Source organism: Lytechinus variegatus, chromosome 9, assembly GCF_018143015.1.
Source record: "Lytechinus variegatus isolate NC3 chromosome 9, Lvar_3.0, whole genome shotgun sequence".
NCBI classification, from domain to species: domain Eukaryota; kingdom Metazoa; phylum Echinodermata; class Echinoidea; order Temnopleuroida; family Toxopneustidae; genus Lytechinus; species Lytechinus variegatus.
The window spans coordinates 31,338,419-31,359,157 of record NC_054748.1 but is presented as its reverse complement, the minus strand read 5'-3'; the positions used below and the strand labels follow the sequence as shown (position 1 = coordinate 31,359,157).

Below are 20,739 nucleotides of genomic sequence, written 5' to 3'. Positions count from 1 at the left end.
TATTATAAACACAAGGTATGTTTCACTCATGACATTAGGGGTACGATTTTTGCATTTCATTAAAAAATGGGACTTGGGGATATTTTATTCAATCTTTTAATTCGATTTGATTTGATCTGATTTTTTATCAACAATACAAAATATTGGCCAAGGCCAATAATAATAAACTATGTCTGTACAAGCCCCGAATCTCATTTATTTTTGGTGATTAACAGATGAGTAGATTATTGAAATGCATGCTACCTGTTCCATAATCATGCATTAAAATAAACAAAACTAAAGATTTACTTGGAAATGTAAAAAAAAGAAATTCTGACATGTCCTGGAATTTAGACTAGATTTCAGAGTCACAGCAACACCCATTGTAAATTCACTGCGGGGAATTACCGATTTTCTTTCTATAATTGTCTCCTTATTACGCAATGTTCACGGATATTTTCGAAAGCAACTCATGTGAATTAACGATTTTGATATGTTTCCCTTCAATATGGTCGAGCGAATGTGGTACGTTTTGTTGTGTTTGATCAGCAATTCGCAACTTTTATTGCCGATACACTCGTTCTCTCTACGGGACGGGTCGGGCATACACGCCCGTGTTGTAGGCAATAGCAATGGCTCGACTGTACACATAGTGCTGCAACGTTCGACTGTGGACACTGTCGCAGGGACAGTGTGCCCGACGGGATATTATGAGCATTCCCGCCGCCCTGCCCGCAGGACTGGGAGGTCAGCGGCCGCTACTATCGTCGGGCGGAGTGGGCCTAGGAGATCTAACAGTGGAAGTAGAAAATTACCCAATGAAAACGAAGATGATATTGTACCGCTGAAATTATGCGTAGCTTGCACTGTTTGCAGACAGGATCAGACAACGAAACAATCTTGCACGCCAACACAGGACACAATTTGCCAACAATGTGGAATAAACACGGATACCGGTCCTTGCGTTCATTATGACCAAGTCGACATCAATCTTGCCACTCATCCACCGAGAAATGATAAATCATCGAACGTCCAAGTAACGCTTGACTTTTCGAAACCAGATGAAGTCGTAGCGGATAAAAGCGGGCATGTACCCGCTCCGCAAGATCTGAATGTGAATATTTTGAAAGCGGGGAAGGACGAAAGGAATTCTTGGTATTTTTTAAGTTTATGTGCGTTGATCGGCCTGTTAGTATTCCTGTCTCTTGTTATGGGAGCTTATCTCGTCTCTGTGAAGGTAACGTCCTGGTGGCGATATCAACGTCCTATCACTGTTCGAAGGAGAGGTAAATGATTTTTGATCTTTTTTTAATTTAAAACCATTAAAACAAAAGGCAAAAATAAATTAAAGAAGGGGGCGGGGCCAGTAGTGGGTGTAATTTCAAGAAGCCACCTCAATTCTCTCAATGTAAAGACCTTAATTCTTGGGTATGAAATTTGAATTAACCTATAAATTAATGTACATGAAAATGATGAAGGCCTATGGTTTTGTTTGAACAAATAATTTTTTGGGTTATTTTTTATGTTTTTGAAAATTATCCCAGGAAGATGACTCACCTGTTCCAGCCAAGCTCCTTTTTTTCTCACATCATGACTATGACTATCATCATCATAATGCATATTCATCATCATCCATCGTCATCATCATCATCATCCTGATGATGATCATCATAATCTTCATTCATAGTCATCATCATCATCATCCATCAACATCATCATCATTGTCATTTATATCATCATCAACAACACAACCATCATCAGCACCATCATCGGCAGCAGCATCACCACTACCATCATCATCATCTTCATCATCATCACCATCATTATCCTCTTCATCATCATCATCTCCACCACCATCATCATCATCATCTCCACCACCATCATCATCTTCCTCCGCCTCTCACCATCATCATCAATCATCATCATTATTTTCATTATTATTATGAAGAATAAAAGGGATGGACATCAGCATCACCTTCACCATTACTGTATATTACCAGCCTCTGCAACTCATTGTAAACAACCCGCATAAGATTATCCAAACTGAAAAGTTTTATTCTAACAAATGTTCAAAAGTCTTGTGCCAAACAGCCAAAGTGTACAAAAAACAACAACCTGTGCTGTAGATAGAGAGATCTATAGATATACATTTAATGTTTTGTTTGGTCCGGATGCTCTTGTTGGAGATCCCTTCTTTTACCTGATTCTGAACGAAAGACAAACAAATTACTTGTGAAAATAACCTACATAACAATTCATGGAATTGCCTTCAGGGAATAACTTTCCTGGTACTGTACATGTACCTAGTATGTAGATGTAGTTTGCTCCATATTTTTAAAGATTGCTTTTAATAATTTATGACATTTTTAATGTTTCACTTATTTTTCACAAATCAGTCATACACAAAAATTCAGTGATATGCAAATGAGAGAGTCAATGATGTCCCTCACTCACTATTTCTTTTCATTTTTTTGTTTGAATTCTACAATATTTGAAATTTTACCATTACTAATTACCCTCTTGTTTTTACGACAAAATGTTACACATGTTCAGGGAGGAATAAAACTTTGTTTCACATGGCAATGAGGAGAAAATTAGAATGTTTAATTAATGAAATACAAAAGAAAAGTGAGTGGATGATGTCACCAGTCTCCTCATTTGCATAATGCATACTGACCAGGATGTGAATCTATTTTGTGAAATTATTAAGCGAAACTTTTAAAAATGTCATAACTTTTTTATTTTAAATCATTCATTTGACTTTGATGAAATTTTCACTTCAATGTTTACTTTTATGCTTGTTTGATTTTTCTTTTTTAAAACCAAGTTTTTGTTGGGATGGGCTTTAAAGGTCAAGTTCACCTTAGAAAAATGTTGATTTGAATCAATAGAGAAAAATCAGACAAGCACAATGCTGAAGATTTCATCAAAATTGGATGAAAATAAGAAAGTTATGACATTTAAAAGTTTCACTTATTTTTTAACAAAATAGTTATGAACGAGTCAGTTACATCCAAATGAGAGAGTCGATGATGTCACTCACTCACTACAAATTTGACGATTAGGACCTCCTTGCCTGAAGCACAAAATGTTAAAATAATGGAATTCCACTTGTTCAGGGAGGAATGAAACTTCATTTCACATGACAATGACGAGAAAATCAAAATATTTCATATTTCAAACAATAAAAAACAAAAGAAATAGTGAGTGAATCACTGAATGACATCATCGACTCTCTCATTTGGATGTAGCTGGCTCGTTCATATAACTGTTTTTGTGAAATGAAGCGAAACTTTGAAATATCATAACTTTCTTACCGTAAGTAACGGTGTATTAACCGCACCTTTTTCTCGGCGGGATAGAAGCAAAAGTCGGGGGTGCGGTTTATACACGGTGACGGGTTTGAGCCGGCCCGCCGTAACCCCTCCCGTACATGTACGATGTCTGCCAGTTCACAACACATCGAGTGGCCGGGCGTAGCCGCCCAGGCAATGTCGTTTACAGGGGTATGAGCCGCGGGTAATGGGAAGCAATTATTACGATCTTAATTAGATATTGTCAAAAACAAACGCACCCACCTTCATGACACTAATTTTGACTTTATTCTCAATTCAAAGTAGTGAAGTTCCCTGGCTAAGTTAAAAGGGACGCCAAGCATACTCGGTAAAATTTTGTCACCGCTGAGCGGGAGTTGAGTGAGCTTAGAGATTGCGTTGTAATATGGTTAGTGCGACTTACATGTAAGCTGGCGCTATTAAAAGTTCCGTTTCGCGCCAGCTCGTTTTTTTCCTTCCTGTTTGCTCTTCATAAGATACCATGTAAACCACGCACGAGAGAGACGGCACGAAGCCGTAAAAAACAACTGGAAAAAAATGTCAATTTCTTTGTTTCTTGAACTTTCCTGTAATCCCGTATCCAAAATTCATGCTAAAACATCAAATTTCTGAAAGTGATTGTGAGGTTGTGATGCAAGAAATGTGAATGTTTCTTCCTCCTACGCTGGGAAAGACACAGATCATAATTTGATAAGATGTATTGGCATGACTGCTACTGTATGTAGTTTGCAATGAAATGGCAGTTCTGTGTGTGTGTACACTGTGACTGTGAGTGAGTGTGTAAGTGGCCAATATTGGCGGGACCGTTCTTTCTTTCTAACATTTGTAGATGAATTGATCAAGAACAGCAGATTTCCGCATACCGGTAATCTCTTTGGATACTTAACTTTGAAATCTTAAACTTAGTTTTTGTTTCTTCGTACCTCAAATATGCATGTAAATGTGAGAAGTATTTTTTTTTTTTTTAGTCCAAAGTTGGGGGTGCGGTTAATACACGGGTGCGGTTAATACACCGTTACTTACGGTATTTTACATCCGATTTTGATGAAATTTTCAGTGTTATGCCTGTTGAATTTTTCTCTTTTTATTCAAATCAAGTTTTTGTTTGGGTGGACTTGTCCTTTAACTTTGGACTTTACATACATGTGCACTGTAGGTGGTGTTGCCATTTAGCCCCACCTACAGTTACATGTACAGCATAGTACTGATATTTGGTCTGTGAGAAAAAGGTGTTAATGGAGTTACATGTACAAGTACTATAAAAATGGTTAGTTACATCACTTACATTTTAGTGTTAGCTATCCCATGGATCTACATGTACATGTAGATGTAGTTGCCATTTAGCCCCACCTACAGTTACATGTACTACATGTACAAGTACTATATTATGGTTAGTTACATGTTAGCTATCCCATGGATCTGCATGGATATCCACAAATATTCGAGCTTATCTGTTGATCAGCTTTGTACAATTTGTACAAACTGTTTTCGTTTTTCTCTATACCCTATACATGTACATCTGTTGACTGTGTGTACATGCACATGGAGCGGAAACTCCTTTTTATTTGAAATAATGTGATTGCTATCAGTAGTAGATGTAGATGTTTTGATAGTCTTGATCTCAGCTGTCAAAACCTCTCAACTCCTATTGATGAAAGGATGTACAGCAGCTGTAAATCTCATGTGTGCATACTATGTACAATGTATGTAAGTAACATACATTGTACTGTAGCATTGTAAATTGTAGATAATATCTCTTGACATGCTTGTGCATGGAGATTGTAATGCAATAAAGTTGGATTTTTTCCCTGATGTTTTTTTTTTATGATGATAGATAGATGGTTTTATTGATAAAAATTACATATAAAAATATATACAGGCATGGTAGTTTATTGTGCCTTTATGTATGGTCACTTGTGTGAAAGCCCTATTAAACAATGTCAAACTTTATTTTAGGAAAGAGGTACAGATGTACATTCTAGGGCATGTATGTAATTCTTCTGCTGCCTGTCAACATCTTTAAATGCCAGTTGTAATGATTTCAAAATGAGTTTGCATGTGAGAATCCAATGAAATTACCACCAAAGTGTCTGTTTGTACATGTATAAATAGAAAATACATGTATGTGCCAAAGGATTCTGGAAGAAATTGTGTAATTGATGAGAAATTAGCAAATAAGCACAGGATTCTGGGCAAGCGTCGTGCCGACATTCATTTCAAAGTATTACACTGTCCCATGTGCGCTTATCTGTGTTGGTGATCTTCAGTGTTCAAATTTTTTCAGCGTAGATTTCAAGATTTCTCAAAGTTCAATTTACATGTATGTAACTGTACCAGATCTACTGTACTGTAGATCCACGATGATATTATAAAATCCTTGGTTTTACTGACTTTCTCATGAAATCAGTGTTTACTAGAACTTCTTTCATTTATCTGTCACTGAAGGGAATAAATAACACACATTCATGTACCTGTAGCCTACCTGATGTAGGTCATTCCTTTTCCTATAATTTTCCAATGAATTATTTTTTTAAAGAAATTGGGCTGTAGCACCAGAATGGAACGAGAGAAAAAATAATTATAAAATGACAAGAACAAACATTTCAGTTCACAAGAAACAAGATCACAGGAAATACACTCAATAAAAGGGTACCCCCTCCCCCAAAAACAAAAAGTGAAGGAGAGAGAGAGAAAACAATGTACATGTAGCGGCCTACAGAAAAAAGTAGAAATACATACAATACATTTATGTGCATGAACAGTATATGTACATGTACACATGTAGCCAGCAGTGATCTACAACATTTGTATGTAGTTTTCTTTGCAAATCGATTTTGAGAAGGCTTCAAATCAGTCGCAAACAACAAATGAAATATAATTTGAACTTTTGAAGTCATACATGTATGTACATGTACAGCGTATGGACTGGATTTAAACCTTTAATCATAGTCCATGCATGAACAAATATTGAAGAGTAAATATTTGTGGGAAATGGGGGTTCCATCAGTGTTAAATGGTATGAAATCATGGATACCTCCCTTTACATGTATATACTGTATTTTTCATGTACAGTACACGTACATGTGAGAGCTACATGTACATGTAATTCATCATCATCTCTTAAAAATTAAAAATACAATGTAAAAGTGCCCCTTTGTACATGTACTCAATCTATATGTAGAGTACATGTGTACATGTACGAATACAGCCTGTACCTGTAGTGTACATGCACTGATGCACATAAAATGTAGTACTAGAATCATTTCACTAAAAATTTAATTTTTAATATGGGTGCTCCTTTGATACATGTAGTGAATAATTCATTGCAAGTCAAGCTTGAATAGATTAAAGTCCAATGACAAATATGGACTCTGTTAATTGCATTCCATTTAAATAATCAAATGGAGCAAAAGCCAAAAAGTATGTAAGTATTTGTATTCAGTACATGATGATACAGTACGTGCATGTGGCATTTCTCCTTGAACTTTCCTTCTTTTTTTTACAAACTCTTTAAATTGTAAAAAATATTTACAAACTAATCCAAGCATTTGCTTTGAAAATAATTGTTTAATAAAGATACATGTACCTAGGTTCATGCTAATTTAAGCCATATTTTATGAGATGTCTCTATGAAATTTATGCCCTCAGTCTTCATTCAAAACAACAGAGCTTAATAATTTGGGTGTATTATAATAATTTGATAGCTTTTTTTAAAACTACAATCGCAAAGTCTCTAAAAATCACGCGCAACTTGATTTTCAACCAATCAACAGCTCGCATTTGGGACTTGCGATTGATTTTTTGACTTGCGTTTTAAACGCAACTCTTTCTGCAACGGACCCCAGGACATGCATACATGTACATGTACGTTCATAATTGGAATACTGTAGTGATGCACTTTTGGAGGATTTAACCAAAACTAAAAATAGGCCTCAAAATTGAAATCTTGTCACCTCATTCTTTCCCATCACCACAAACCTGTACGGTACTCCCACTTGTAGATTTACTCTTCCATCTCTATGTCAACGACCACGTTCCCAAAATGTCACGTACTCCCACGCTCGGCATAGCGCATACATGTGTGTTTCCCTGACCAGTCAAATTCTGGTTTTGGCGGAGTGTGTTTACATCCGAGGAAGATAAAGTCGTGTTTAAATGTCAGGCTGGTACTGGCCTCCTTCAAGGCATAATGGAATATTGCATTTTGTTATTGAGTGAGGGGACATGAGATGACCGGTCTCCAACGCTTGGCATACATGTAGTGCATAAATGTATGTATTTCCGTGGTTATATTCTTATTTTGGTGGAGTGTGTTTACATCTGAGGAAGATAAAGTTGTGTTTAAATGTCACATGGGGGGGTTCTTATTTTTATTTGGCAACCAGTCAATTTGATTATTCTCACCATAATATATATTATATTATTAACGTTTGTTTTCTTAAAATTGAAAAAAGTAAAATTCAAATATTTATTTCTTTTTCCTTTATTTTTTCTTTTTCTTTTCTATGTTTTTTTTTCTATCTTTTCTTCTTTTTTTTGTTAGGATATCTGCATGTGCTAGGATTTAAAGTCGAGTAGGTGTGTCTCACAAATTAAAACCAGGGCTATTGCTAAAAATATGCAAGCAGGATGGAGATGACAGAGAAAGAAATGAGGAAAATCACAGCTCCAATCCATTGGTACTACATGTAGTGACTACTAGTCTCCTTCAAGGCTTAATGGAATTTTTTTGTTGTTGAGTGATGGGACATGGGATGGCTGGTCTGCTGGCACAGCCCATAATTGAAACTTTGATCAGAAAGTAGTTCTTGAGACAAGGCCAGCACAATTACATCTTTAAATTAAAAGGAAAGAAGAAAAGAATTAATGGGAAATAAAATTTAAATTCTTTGTAAAGCTCTGGCATGAGTACTCCATTCTGACTTGTTGCAATCAAAATCAAGGAAAGAATGACTAGTAATTATTTTTTTAAAAGCTGTTTCTTTTGGAAGAAGAGGGACCTGTAGACCACTCTTTCAGCATTTCAGCATGACTTATACAGTGTATGGACCAGTGTGTCCTTTTTGTTTGTTGGGGGGGGGGGGTGGCTATTACATGTATGTTCTTGGGGGCCATTGTCTTGTTTTGTCAATTTTTTTTTAATGATGCAAAATTACAATGTGCGCCTTGAAGTTTAATTCAACATTTTGATATTTATTTTGCTCCTGCTCCCAAATTCGTAAAGAAGTGAAAATCAGGCCATCTGGGCACGATTAAAATTTAACCCAAGTAAAAATATACCAAATAAATACATGTAATACCAAGTAGCAAATTGATTGCAGATCAATACCACAAGGCAAAAAAAAGAAGAAATTTGTTTGTTCTACAGTACTTGTACATGAACGTACATACAGTGTACCTTTTCAAAATAGTGTTGGTCAGTCTGGATTTTACATGTATTGTATGTGAGGTCGTATACACACAACAACAAAATAAAATCATACTGTAAACATTTAGAAGCTACATGTAGCACTGGTACATGTATATTTTAATAGGTTTTAGCATTAAAGTTAAAAGTTTTTAAGACTTCAAGTCCATCCCAGAAAAATGTTGATTTGAATAAATACAGAAAAAGATTCAAACCAGCATAACGAAAATTTCATCAAAATGGGATGTACATGTAAAAAAGGAAAGTTTTGGCATTTTAAGGTTTCGCTTATTAAAGGGGTGGTCCGGGCTGAAAATGTTCATAGCCTAGTAGATAGAGTCAAATTCAGTGGGCAAAATGCCGAAAATTTCATCAAAATCGGATAACAAATAACAAAGATATTGAATTTTAAAGTTAAGCAATATTTTGTGAAAACAGTCGTCATGAATATTCATTAGGTGGGCTGATGATGTCATATCTCCACTTGTTCTTTTGTATTTTATTATGTACATGAAAATAGGTTTATTCAATTTTTTTCCTCCAAGAACTAGAAAAAATGGATTGACAACTTATTTTCTTATAAGGGAGACATATTATTCACACAAGTATGAAATAATGACAAAATTATGATTTTATGTAATAACATAAGAAAACGGAAAGTGGAGATGTGACATCATCAGCCCACCTAATGAATATTCATGATGACTGTTTTCACAAAATATTGCTAGAATTTAAACTTCAATAACTTTATTATTTGTTGACCGATTTTGATGAAATTTTCAGTATTTTGCTTAGTGAATTCTACTCTATCTATTAGGCTATGAATATTTTCAGCCCGGACCACTCCTTTAAAAAAAACAATGATATGCACAACTCAGTGTCATGTGAATGAGTCAGTCGATGATGTCCATCACTCACTATTTCTTTTTTTTTAATTACAATATTTCATTTTTTACAGATTTGACAAAAAGGACCAAGTTGACCTATAAACCATATAGTATTAGACAATGCTAATTCCAAATGTTCAGGGAGGAATTACATGTAATTGTAGTTTCAATTGACAATGATGAGAAAATTCTAATATTTCATATAATAAAATACAAAAGAAATAGTGAATGGATGATGTCATCAGTCTTCTCATTTGCATACCGATGAGGATGTGCATATACATGTAACTGTTTTGTGAAATTAAGCAAAACTGTAAAATGTCATAACTCTCTTTAATATTTACATCCGATTTTGATGAAGTTTTCAGTGTTATGCTTGTTGGATTTTTCTCTTCTTATTCTAATCAACATTTTTGTTGGGGTGGACTATTTAAACCATTTTGAGTGACATGATATTGTGATAATGTATGTACTGACTGTGACAGTAGAACATTTTTTTTATGTTGGCATTAAGGCATACATGTACATGGATTGGACACCATACTCCAACACTTTATGCCCACTTTATACCAAACATACATGTAGGTCTGTACATCTACATGTACCTGTATCTCCATACATGTAGGCCTGCATGCACGTATGCATCTTCAGCATGCATGCAGTGTGTGCATCATCATCGTATCTCACCGAGCAATTTGTGTGCGAGTAATAGATTTATGCGCCACCGAGTGGCAACACGCTGCCCATTTCACACCAATCCACCTCATTTACATTCCATATTACACAGTGAGAGCGGAGGCGATTCATCAATCGGTAATAATCCTACATGTAGATGAGCAAAAACCCGAGGCCTCCCCCCCCTCTCTTGCGCTCTCTCTCGCTCTTCCATCCATCCCCAGTCTCGAAAAGGAGTAATTCATCATAAAATTGCACCCATACAGAGCCAGAGACTTACTGTATGTACAGTCTTATTTACATGTAAATCATCGAATTGCACTCATATTTTCAGAGAGCTGGGGACTCACAAACTCATTTTCAACTCTCCAACTTTCTCTTTCCCTTTCTCTTTCTCCCTCTCTCACTTGCTCTTTCTCTTCTCTCTCACTTGCTCTTCAATCCATCCACCAGTCTCTAGTATTTAGAATCACCAAATTTCACCCATATTTTCAGAGCTGGAGACTTTTAAATACAGACTCAGTTTCAAACCCTCCCTCTCTGTCTCTATGTCCCTCTCTGTCTTGCTTGCTCTTCTATGAAGTTCTTCTATCTATCCACAGTCTCTAGTAAATCATCAAATTGCACTCATATTTTCAGAGCCAGGGACTTACAGACTCATTTTCCAAAGCTCGGGGCATTTGGTGCCAACCATATTTCACAGTAATTGTCTTGCAGGGGCCTTAATCTGGGAAGTACTTAGGATGGAATACGTGTCTCTCATGCAGTACGAAGGCAATAAGGCATAGAAAAACAAATTAGCTGTCAATACCATTTTTGTATGAGGAAAAAATGCACCAAATGTAGTATAATTTATAAGGTATTTTGTTTAATAGATTTTTTTTCAAATTTACTCCCATTGCAGATTTTAATACATGTATGTATTAGAGCCTTGTATTTTTAGAGTGCTTTGAGAAACTTGTACCAGTATGTCTATTGTCAAATGCTCTATTCATAATTCACTCTATAGTTCTTTCTCTTTTTTATAATTGTTTGTAATTGTATTATTATCATCATTAATATTCATCATCATCATCACCATCATCATAATCATCATCATCACCATCATCATCATCATCATCTGTTCATCATCACCATTATCATCATCATCATCATCACCATCATCACTACCATCATCTTCACCATTATCATCATCATCAAGTACCATCATCATCATCACCATCATCACCATCATCATCATCATCATCATCAAATATACGTGTTTATAGGTCTAGGGAGCGTTCCAGACTTTATTCAGACATGTTATCCAACAAGTCCCATTTTAACAGACAGTTACCATAGTATTAGAGTGCTTCTCAGCCAATCACATGCAAGGAAAGATGTCAGATCTGACGCTAGTCCAGTGTTCAAGAAATGTTGGTGAAATGCACCCCAGAGTAGTACATGTACACTCGTTAAATTGTATGCCAATTAATCAGGACAAAATGCCTCATGGTCATCAATAATGAAGTACCGGTACATGTATGTATGTACTGTATGTAGCCAATCATAATAAATTTGCCTCCTATTTCAGTTCAGCCTTTTAGGGTGGCAAGTTTTGTAACACATGTCCCAATTTGATCCAATTTCTCAATTTATTACAGATATTTTAATATCTCAAATGGATATTGAAAAAAATACCATTTTTCTGTACAATAGTAAAAAACAAGATTTTATTCGATACATATGTATACAGGGTCATTTGACTTTCAAAGAATCAGGCTATAACGTGACAAACAGACAGATAGAACTGTAAAGAAAAAACTAATAATAATATTGCCCCTTTTAATATTATACTTTTCTATTACAGTACCGGTATGTTATTATACAAGTATACATGTACATGTAGGACAATATTGTGTGCCATTCAAAAATTCATTAATAGCGCCTACCCATAGTGCCTCCAAAATTTATTTTTATTGAAAACAAGCAGTAGCCTATGTGACCGGGCTTTCAAGGCGATAATATTATTGTTTCTTCTATAAACAACAGGAGAGCATTTTGTGTTTGTGTGACTTTCATTTCTTTTGAACACTTTCCCCTGTGGCCAATAAAGAATTTAAGAAATATTACCATATTATTGCTAAATGACAGTAGTTGCAGTAAAACTGTAAAAGTCTGTAAAAATAAGGTTAAGTATTATATCATCATCAATCTAGATCTGGTACAGTTTACTGAATTTTGTGAAATCATAAAATCTAAGCTGAAAAACAATCACACTGAAGATCGCCAACACAGATAGGCACACGTGGGACAGTGTATATTATATTGCTGGAATAAAGACCCGACGGAAATGCCCGAATCCGCGCTTATTTTGCTTATTTCTCAGCAATTACACAATTTCTTCCAGAATCCTTCGGCACACATTTTTTTATTCATATAAACAGACACTTGCGTGGTCATTATATTTGATTCTGTGAAAAGTCATTTTGTGATCGTTACCACAACTGGCATTTACCTTTAACTCACTATATGGTACATTGTAGCACCATGGATCTGTGAAGTAGGGTATATGATACATGTACAGCACAGCACAGTGATTGATTCTACTGGTAGGATTACCTTTCAAAGAAAATGTTATAGTATTCCAATGTTACATGATTTTTTTTCCATGGGCACCATTTTTATGTTAGATATTCATTCTGCAATGTACGTCTTGTAATAATTCAGAAGAATACAAGACACTTTCAATTAGGAAAGGAAAAGTGCATTGACACCTGTCAGAAAGGGTGAGAAAAAAAGGAGAGAGAAATGAATAAAGGGGGGGGGGAGGGTGGTGGATGATCTAATTCCCATGGTATGTCATGGCTTCAGTTCATAAAGGTCCAGTATTTTAGTAGTCTGCAACTCTGCATCCAGCCTCAATTAGAATCCTAGCTTGGGGGAGTATAAACCGGGTCCCTTTTAGAAGCTGTACATTATTTTGTACTTGTAGCCTATATTTTATCTACGAATTATAAAGCCAAGTATAATGGTGTTATAGTTCTAGTAATCCATACGAGTAGTCTTTATACAGACTAGTCACATTTACTGTGAATGAATAGGGTCTGTTGTTGGAGACTAATGTGGCATTGTTGTGATAGGATAATGGGCAATGGATGAGTGATGGGACCTTATACAGTACATTGATGATGACACAAGTACATGTGCATACATGTATACATGTAGGCCTGCTGTGATAGAGAATACACAGTGGTCAAAAAGATGACCTGAGCTCAGGCCGAATGTTGCGGGATATAAAAAGCAGCTGCGGATTTTGCCCATCTACAATGTACATGTATGAATCTCATACTGCATGTAGTCTCCCTGTACACCAAATCACAAATACGTACATGTACCGGTATGTACATTGTACAAGCAGGGACGCTGTGGAATCAGTCTTCATACTTGTACATTGTACATGTAGGCCGACATGTACATACATTTATTCCTGTGTTGAAGGCCATACATGTATGTGCATTCAATGCAAGTCAGTATACATCACATGTAGGCGTACATGGGGATAAACATGGAGGTACAGTGAATACATAATTTCATTTTTGCAAAGGTACGGTATATTTATGCAATGAACTTTCACACAAAAATTAAAGAACCAAATGGATATTCGTTATTGCTTCACTGTCTCTATATTTATATTAAAATGAAAACTTCTATTGCAGAATGCTCTCGACAGTAGACTATGTACTGTCTTTGTAGTACTTAATGTACATTTATTACACCATAGAGCTCTGTTAGCTCCATGATTACACCATACATGTACATGAAGGTGTACACTGAAGGCCTGTGCTGGCTCCAGTGTGTCCAGTGTATAATACATAAATTATGAGAAGTCTAGGCCGGAGACTAGTAGAGGAGGCTCGTGTAAATATGACATGTTGGAAGTCAATTTGTGATCACACAGTGCTGTGATTGTACTGTGAATTGAGTTTCAAAGGTTGTCTGCATCTGACATGGGAATGTTTTTAATATATAATGTAGCACGCTACATGTCAAGTGTGTACAATATCTGTCTGATATCAGCCTCCATCCCATGAGCAGGCCCTACAGTATGTACATGTATAGCATTATAATGCTAATAATACAGGTATGCACAGGAAAAAAGACCAGTGTTTCACAAAAATATTTTACAAATGACTATGAATGAATGGTGAAAGATGCCTGAAATATTTGCTGACACTCTGAAATTCTGACTGTAATTTCCAATATCATTCATTGTGGCACATACGTATCCCAACAGATACGTACATGTACATGTCATGTATGTGCACAAATAGGCCTACATGTATAAATGTTAACGGTCAAGTCCACCTCAGAAAAATGTTGATTTGAATCAATAGAGCAAAATCAGACAAGCACAATGCTGAAAATTTCATCAAAATCGGAAGTAAAATAAGAAAGTTATGACATTTCAAAGTTTCGCTTATTTTTAACAAAATAGTTACATTGTATATGAACAAGCCAGAACTTTACATCCAAATGAGAGAGTTGATGATGTCACTCACTCACCATTTCTTTTGTTTTTTATTGTTTGAATTATACAATATTTCAATTTTTACGAATTTGATGATTAGGACCTCCTTGCCTGAAGCACAAAGCCACGAAATGTTAAAATAATGGAATTCCACGTGTTCAGGGAGGAATGAAACTTCATTTCACATGACAATGACGAAAAAATCAAAATATTTCATATTTCATATAATGAAATACAAAAGAAATAGTGAGTGATGTCATCAGTTCCCTCATTTGCATACAGACCGAAATAGAAAATGTTATTAAAACAATGGTAATTCAACATGTTCAGGGAGGAAAACTAAATTTGTTTCACATACATGTAATGACATGGCAATGAAGAAAAAATGAGAATATTCATACTTCATATAATAAAATACAGCTGTAAATAGTGAGTTGAGTGATGTCTGTATCCCCTCATTTGCATACTGACTTGGATACGAATAGGCCTATAACTGTTTTGTGAGGGAAAATTAAAAATGTCATATATAAACTTTCTTATTTTACATCCGATTTTGATGAAATTTTCATTGGCATGCTTGTTGGCTCTTTCTCTTTTTATTCAAATCAACTTTTTGTTGGGGTGATCTGTTCCTTTAAACAACCCAGATATAAATTATACATGTAACTATAAGCCAGTTTGTCGTTCCTTTCTGCACATGATCAAAAGATTCTGCGCATGATCAGAGGAAGGTCATTTGTACTAAAGTGACATGGTGGTTTAAAATTGAATGAGATTTATAAGCACCAACTTTGATGTCTTGATTATTCATATATTCTTTTGAATTGTGGTTTTCATTTACGTCCACAAAAACAAAAATGCGTCCACGAACACTGGTATTTCACAGTTTGCCAAGAACATTGTGCAACATGCTATGATATGCATTCAAAGTAGGAATGCAACAAATAAAGTGTTCATTGGTGTGCTATTCTAGTCACCTGGTCTATTCAATTTTTTCATCCTGCTATGTAAGGCAAGCTAAGGTAAATATCTTGCTTTGAAATCTGCCTATCGTAATGAAAGAAGTGAAAGGTCACTTGACCAACATTGTCCATGAAGTAACTACGACTGGTATATTATAGGCCTATGTCCTACATGTACATGTAGATACTGTAGGGCCTACTTTAAGCATCCCTCCCCAACCAGAAAATTTTGAAAGGGAGTTTCTGTCCTGAATATTTCTTTTATGACTCAAAAAGGCCAAACCCTTCCAGTTATAACCTTGTCCTACATCAGTATGATATCCATTGACCTCTGACCTTTGGCTAGGGTTCTACAGGCATATTGTATACAACTTTGACTGATACCGGAATAATTGTGTGAAATAGAGCACTTTCGGACGGGCTGCGGACTGACTGTATCACAATCCTCAAAATCTAGAATAGAAACAGGACCTTCTTTAAGGTCAAGTCCGCCTCAGAAAAATGTTTATTTGAATCAATAGAGAAAAATCAGACAAGCACAATGCTGAAAATTTCATCAAAATCAAATGTAAAATAACAAAGTTATGACATTTCAAAGTTTCACATATTTTCACAAAATAGTTAAATGAACGAGCCAGTTACATCCAAATGAGAGAATTGATGATGTCACTCACTATTTCTTTTGTTTTTATTGTTTGAATTATGCAATATTTCAATTTTTGTGAATTTGACAATTAGGACCTCCTTGCCTGAGCCACAAAATGTTAAAATGTCATAACTTTCTTATTATACATGTACATCCGATTTTGATGAAATTTTCAGCGTTATGCTTGTTGGATTTTTCTCTTATTATTCAAATCAAGTTTTTGTTTGGGTGGACTTGTCCTTTAACTTTACTTTGCATGAGAAGTGGGCCTGTATATGTACATGTATGTACAATGAGGAAATAAAAGGGGTAATCCAGGCTGAAAATAATTATTATTTTGACAGATAAAGTACATGTATTAAGAATCAGACATAAGAAATATAAAAAAAATCATCAATATCAGACAACAATGAATATTTAAAAAAAAATTAAAGTTTTGCTGTGTTGAACGAGTTCTATCCAGACATGTATATGCTATGAGCAAACTGATATCATATCTCCACTTTTATAGAATTCTTTTGTATTTCACAAAATGTATTTATTCTGTCTACCAAAAATGGGGGAGATGGATTGACAAATGAATAATGAATATAAGATATTGCTGAAATTTATTTTGTGACAAGGGAGACACATACACACATGTATGAAAAAAATCAAATGATTATGATTTCATGTAATAACATTTTAAAGAAAAAGGAAAGTGGGGACTGATGAATATTTATGACGGCGTGGATATATTTGTTTTTCGAAAAATTTTGCTGAACTTTAAAATTAATCCATATTTTTTTATTTTTCGAAATACATGTAGACATCAGAAATGAAATAATCCGAAAATTTGTTTTGCCCAATTGATTGTGGGCCCGGCAGCTGCTGTGCGGCGCCAGATCGACAAGGCTCTATCCCTTTTAATAATTGTTGAACGCCAAACAGGGTAGCAGCAACTCCCATCTTTTAATGTCTTTTGGTCTGTCGCGGCCGGGGTTTGAACCATTGACCTCCCGGTTGTGAGACAGACGCTCTACCAACTGAGCCAACACACCGGTTGACTCAGGCACTAGCTTTGTTATTGAAAATGATACTTCTACAAAAAGTAGCAGTATAGGTCAGCACCACACCATCTCATTATTTCATATGCATGTATTTTAAATTCTTTTATTTTTTTTTGGCCCTCTTTTTTGTAATCTCTCAAAAGAATGATGAGATCACTGACCCAGTGAAGACCTCCATGTTTCAATAAAGAAATATATTATCAGTCCACTTTATAATTTCATTGAAAATGTACAGGTGTACATGTATCTCCATTAAATATACATTTTTGCAGGAGAGGTGTTACGGTATGTGAAAATGAGAAGGGAAAATAAGAAAAGACAGGGGAAGAAATCATATTACATGTAATAAAATTAGAGTATTTAAAAAGAGATGTAGGTTGAATCATAACTAAACTCTCTTTTTTTTGTGGGGGATGACATCACCACTAGTTCGTCTTGCTCACCCCCCCCTAAAATAAAAACATGGTGCTGCCCCAGTATGTACAGAAGATTGATAATCTCCTGAGTTTAATAGTCAGGAAAACCTTTCCTGAAAGATGAATTGAATTTCCCTTGTCATGAATTGTTTTATATTCTCATGCTTGTTTTATCCCCAAGCCTTCAAGATCTCCTGTTTTTTGTCTGTACAATTTTACTGAAAGTTTGGTTTTATTTCCTTGTTCAAGAGGAATTGTTCATTACATGCAAGTTTTTTCACATCTCTCTTCAATCTTAGTATTTTCCTGAAAAGGTAGATTTCATTTCCTTGTTCATGGATTGTTGCCTGTAGGCCCCTACATGTATAGCTTTATACTCATTCTGATATTTGTTTTCCCCCTTTTTCTTTCGGTTCTCTCTCCTACTTATAGGTCAAAGCTACCACCCAGAAAGTAACCACATAAACCTGACCACCTTTCCATCTTCATCTCAACAACGCTACGATGACATCATACCAGGGTCAAGAGAGGTCACAAGGTCAAGGGAGGTGACCCCCTCGAGAAGCCATTAAGCTGGTTAGTGGGCCCGAGGTGGTTGCAGCGGGGCCTAGCACAGAGGGCAGTTACCCGAGCACGTCAGCATCGACATCATCGGGGGCGCCAAATGCTAAGATCCAAGTGGTTCACCTCCGAGCTGGCGGCAGTGACTTCGATTCGGTGGCGTCATTTGATTCCTTTGTGATGGATGGAAGGGGGTTCCCCAAGGCGCGGTACGTGGATCGATACTACACTGCAGGCTACAGCTGGAATGGTAATGTGAATAAAGACTCTTCTGATTACTCTTCGGACGATGATGACGACGATAATTGCGGCATGGAGAGAGGTGCTATCTTCTCGCCATCGCGGCCGTCTGCCATTCCCAGGACGGTGAGGGGGAATCATTTATACCAGTCTCTCCCCTTGAATGAGAGTGGTAGTAACGATGGTGGCTGCAAGGTACACATTGTGCAATGGCCCTCAGCTGTAAGAACAGGTTACCACTCTCCCTTTCAGATGTGCATGAATGGTGAGAGTAGCGATCACTATCACAGCGCCCCGACTCAGCGATCCGTCGACGATTTAAACAGAGGATACCCTAGCGGGAAGCATAAAACTTTAATCGTTGAAAGCTCAAATTGTAACACTTTTCCCAAAAATTATCATCCCTTGATGAACCTAAAAAGAGAGTATCATCACGATCCCCATTCTATGTACACAACTCAAGATGTGACTGGTACCATATCTCAGGATTTGACTGGTGCCACTTCTCAGGAGGGATACCCCACAGAGTGCACCCCCCTCAATCACCACTCTCAATCCTTGTCAGAGAATAGTAACCCTTCTCCAAAGCAATCCACAGCTGCTTCGGCTGTAGCTGGAGGCCTGAAATACGATCACCGGTTCACTCACCCACCGCAAAGAACCACGTTGGATGATAGGGGGGCCGGCTACCAGACCTGTCAAAATTTTCATGAACATCGGTCAAAAAGTGAGAAAAGCCATTCATACCCTCCTATCGATTGCCCGGGAACGTTTAATGAGATGTCGGGAGCAAACAATGGCACGGACGGTCCCGCTCGGAATGAAAATTGCGAACCGCATCCAGTATTGCAGGAGGGCAACCCCCCAAACGTTGCATCCACATCTTGTACAAATCACAATACAGCTGACGATCCAGAAAGGGCTCAACCTCATATGGAATGAAAATATCTCAATATATACATGTATTCTCTAGTGTCGAAATGAAATAAATGTCAAAAATGATTGTTCTGCTTGATATGTAATGTACTGAGGTCAATTAATACTTTAAAGAGGTAATTGAGCATCTGCAATAATGCATGTAAATGTTGTTCAATGTTTAATGAATATATTTGACATAAAATTAAACCTATACAAGTACATGTACATGCATGTTAGTATGTTTGTGATGTACTGCTGGCCTGTTGATGAAAACTACATGTAATCGTACTACAGTGTGTATCAAAAGAAAGTTTGATTTAGAGGGCTTTTCAGAGATTGTTCAATATTCCGATTTAACTTGTAAACCAGCATATGAAAGAGCAACTCCTCAGCTTTTTAATTGATTCAGTGTTCATATTTTGTACCTGTGGCATGTTCTAAAATGGAGACGTCATTGCGTGTAGGAGATAAAATTTGACAGGTAGGGTGTACATATTTTCCCTCATAGGACTCAGAATTTCTTGCCTCTAGAGGGAGAGGTGGATCAGAAGGTGCTTTTATACCCTCTCAATTCAAAGAATATCCATGAATTTCAACAATTTATTCATGCCTCAAAAATCCAAGTGATTCTGCCTATTAAAATTGCATCTTTTAGGATCACAGCAATCTGTTAAAGTCTAATATTGAAAATAAGATGCAAAAGTTGTGTTACATTATTTATTTGGAATAACAGAGGTGATATAAAGTCCAGGACCAACACTGAACATATTTACAATAATCACAAGATACATGTAATTATATTAATATAGAAATTAAACTACAATTGAAATGTGAATTCATACAAGATGACTATAATTTATGAAAACCAGTATACATCATAACATGTAATGTCAAGGAGTAAGATTTTTATCAAAGAAGCTATAAAATCGTGGTGGTAGTGTGGGAATGCCTCTGTCAAACATGAAATAAGATTATTGAAGAAAAAGGAAATATACAGAAAAGATGTTTCCAAGAGGTAAGCGGTTATTGCAAGTTTGCCTAGGTATAATTTAAATCAATGACATTGAAAATTTCAGCTATGATTACATGGAGGTTAAATATGTGATGTTTTGCAAATTCAGGGCCCCCGTTGTATAGATGCGTAATACCATAAC

At 36.1% G+C, this 20,739-nt stretch overlaps 1 pseudogene; it reads left to right on the top strand.

The window, feature by feature from the left end:
- The first annotated feature begins 332 nt into the window (after positions 1–332).
- LOC121421749 lies at positions 333–20,038 on the top strand (annotated as a pseudogene).
- The last annotated feature ends 701 nt before the right edge of the window (positions 20,039–20,739 follow it).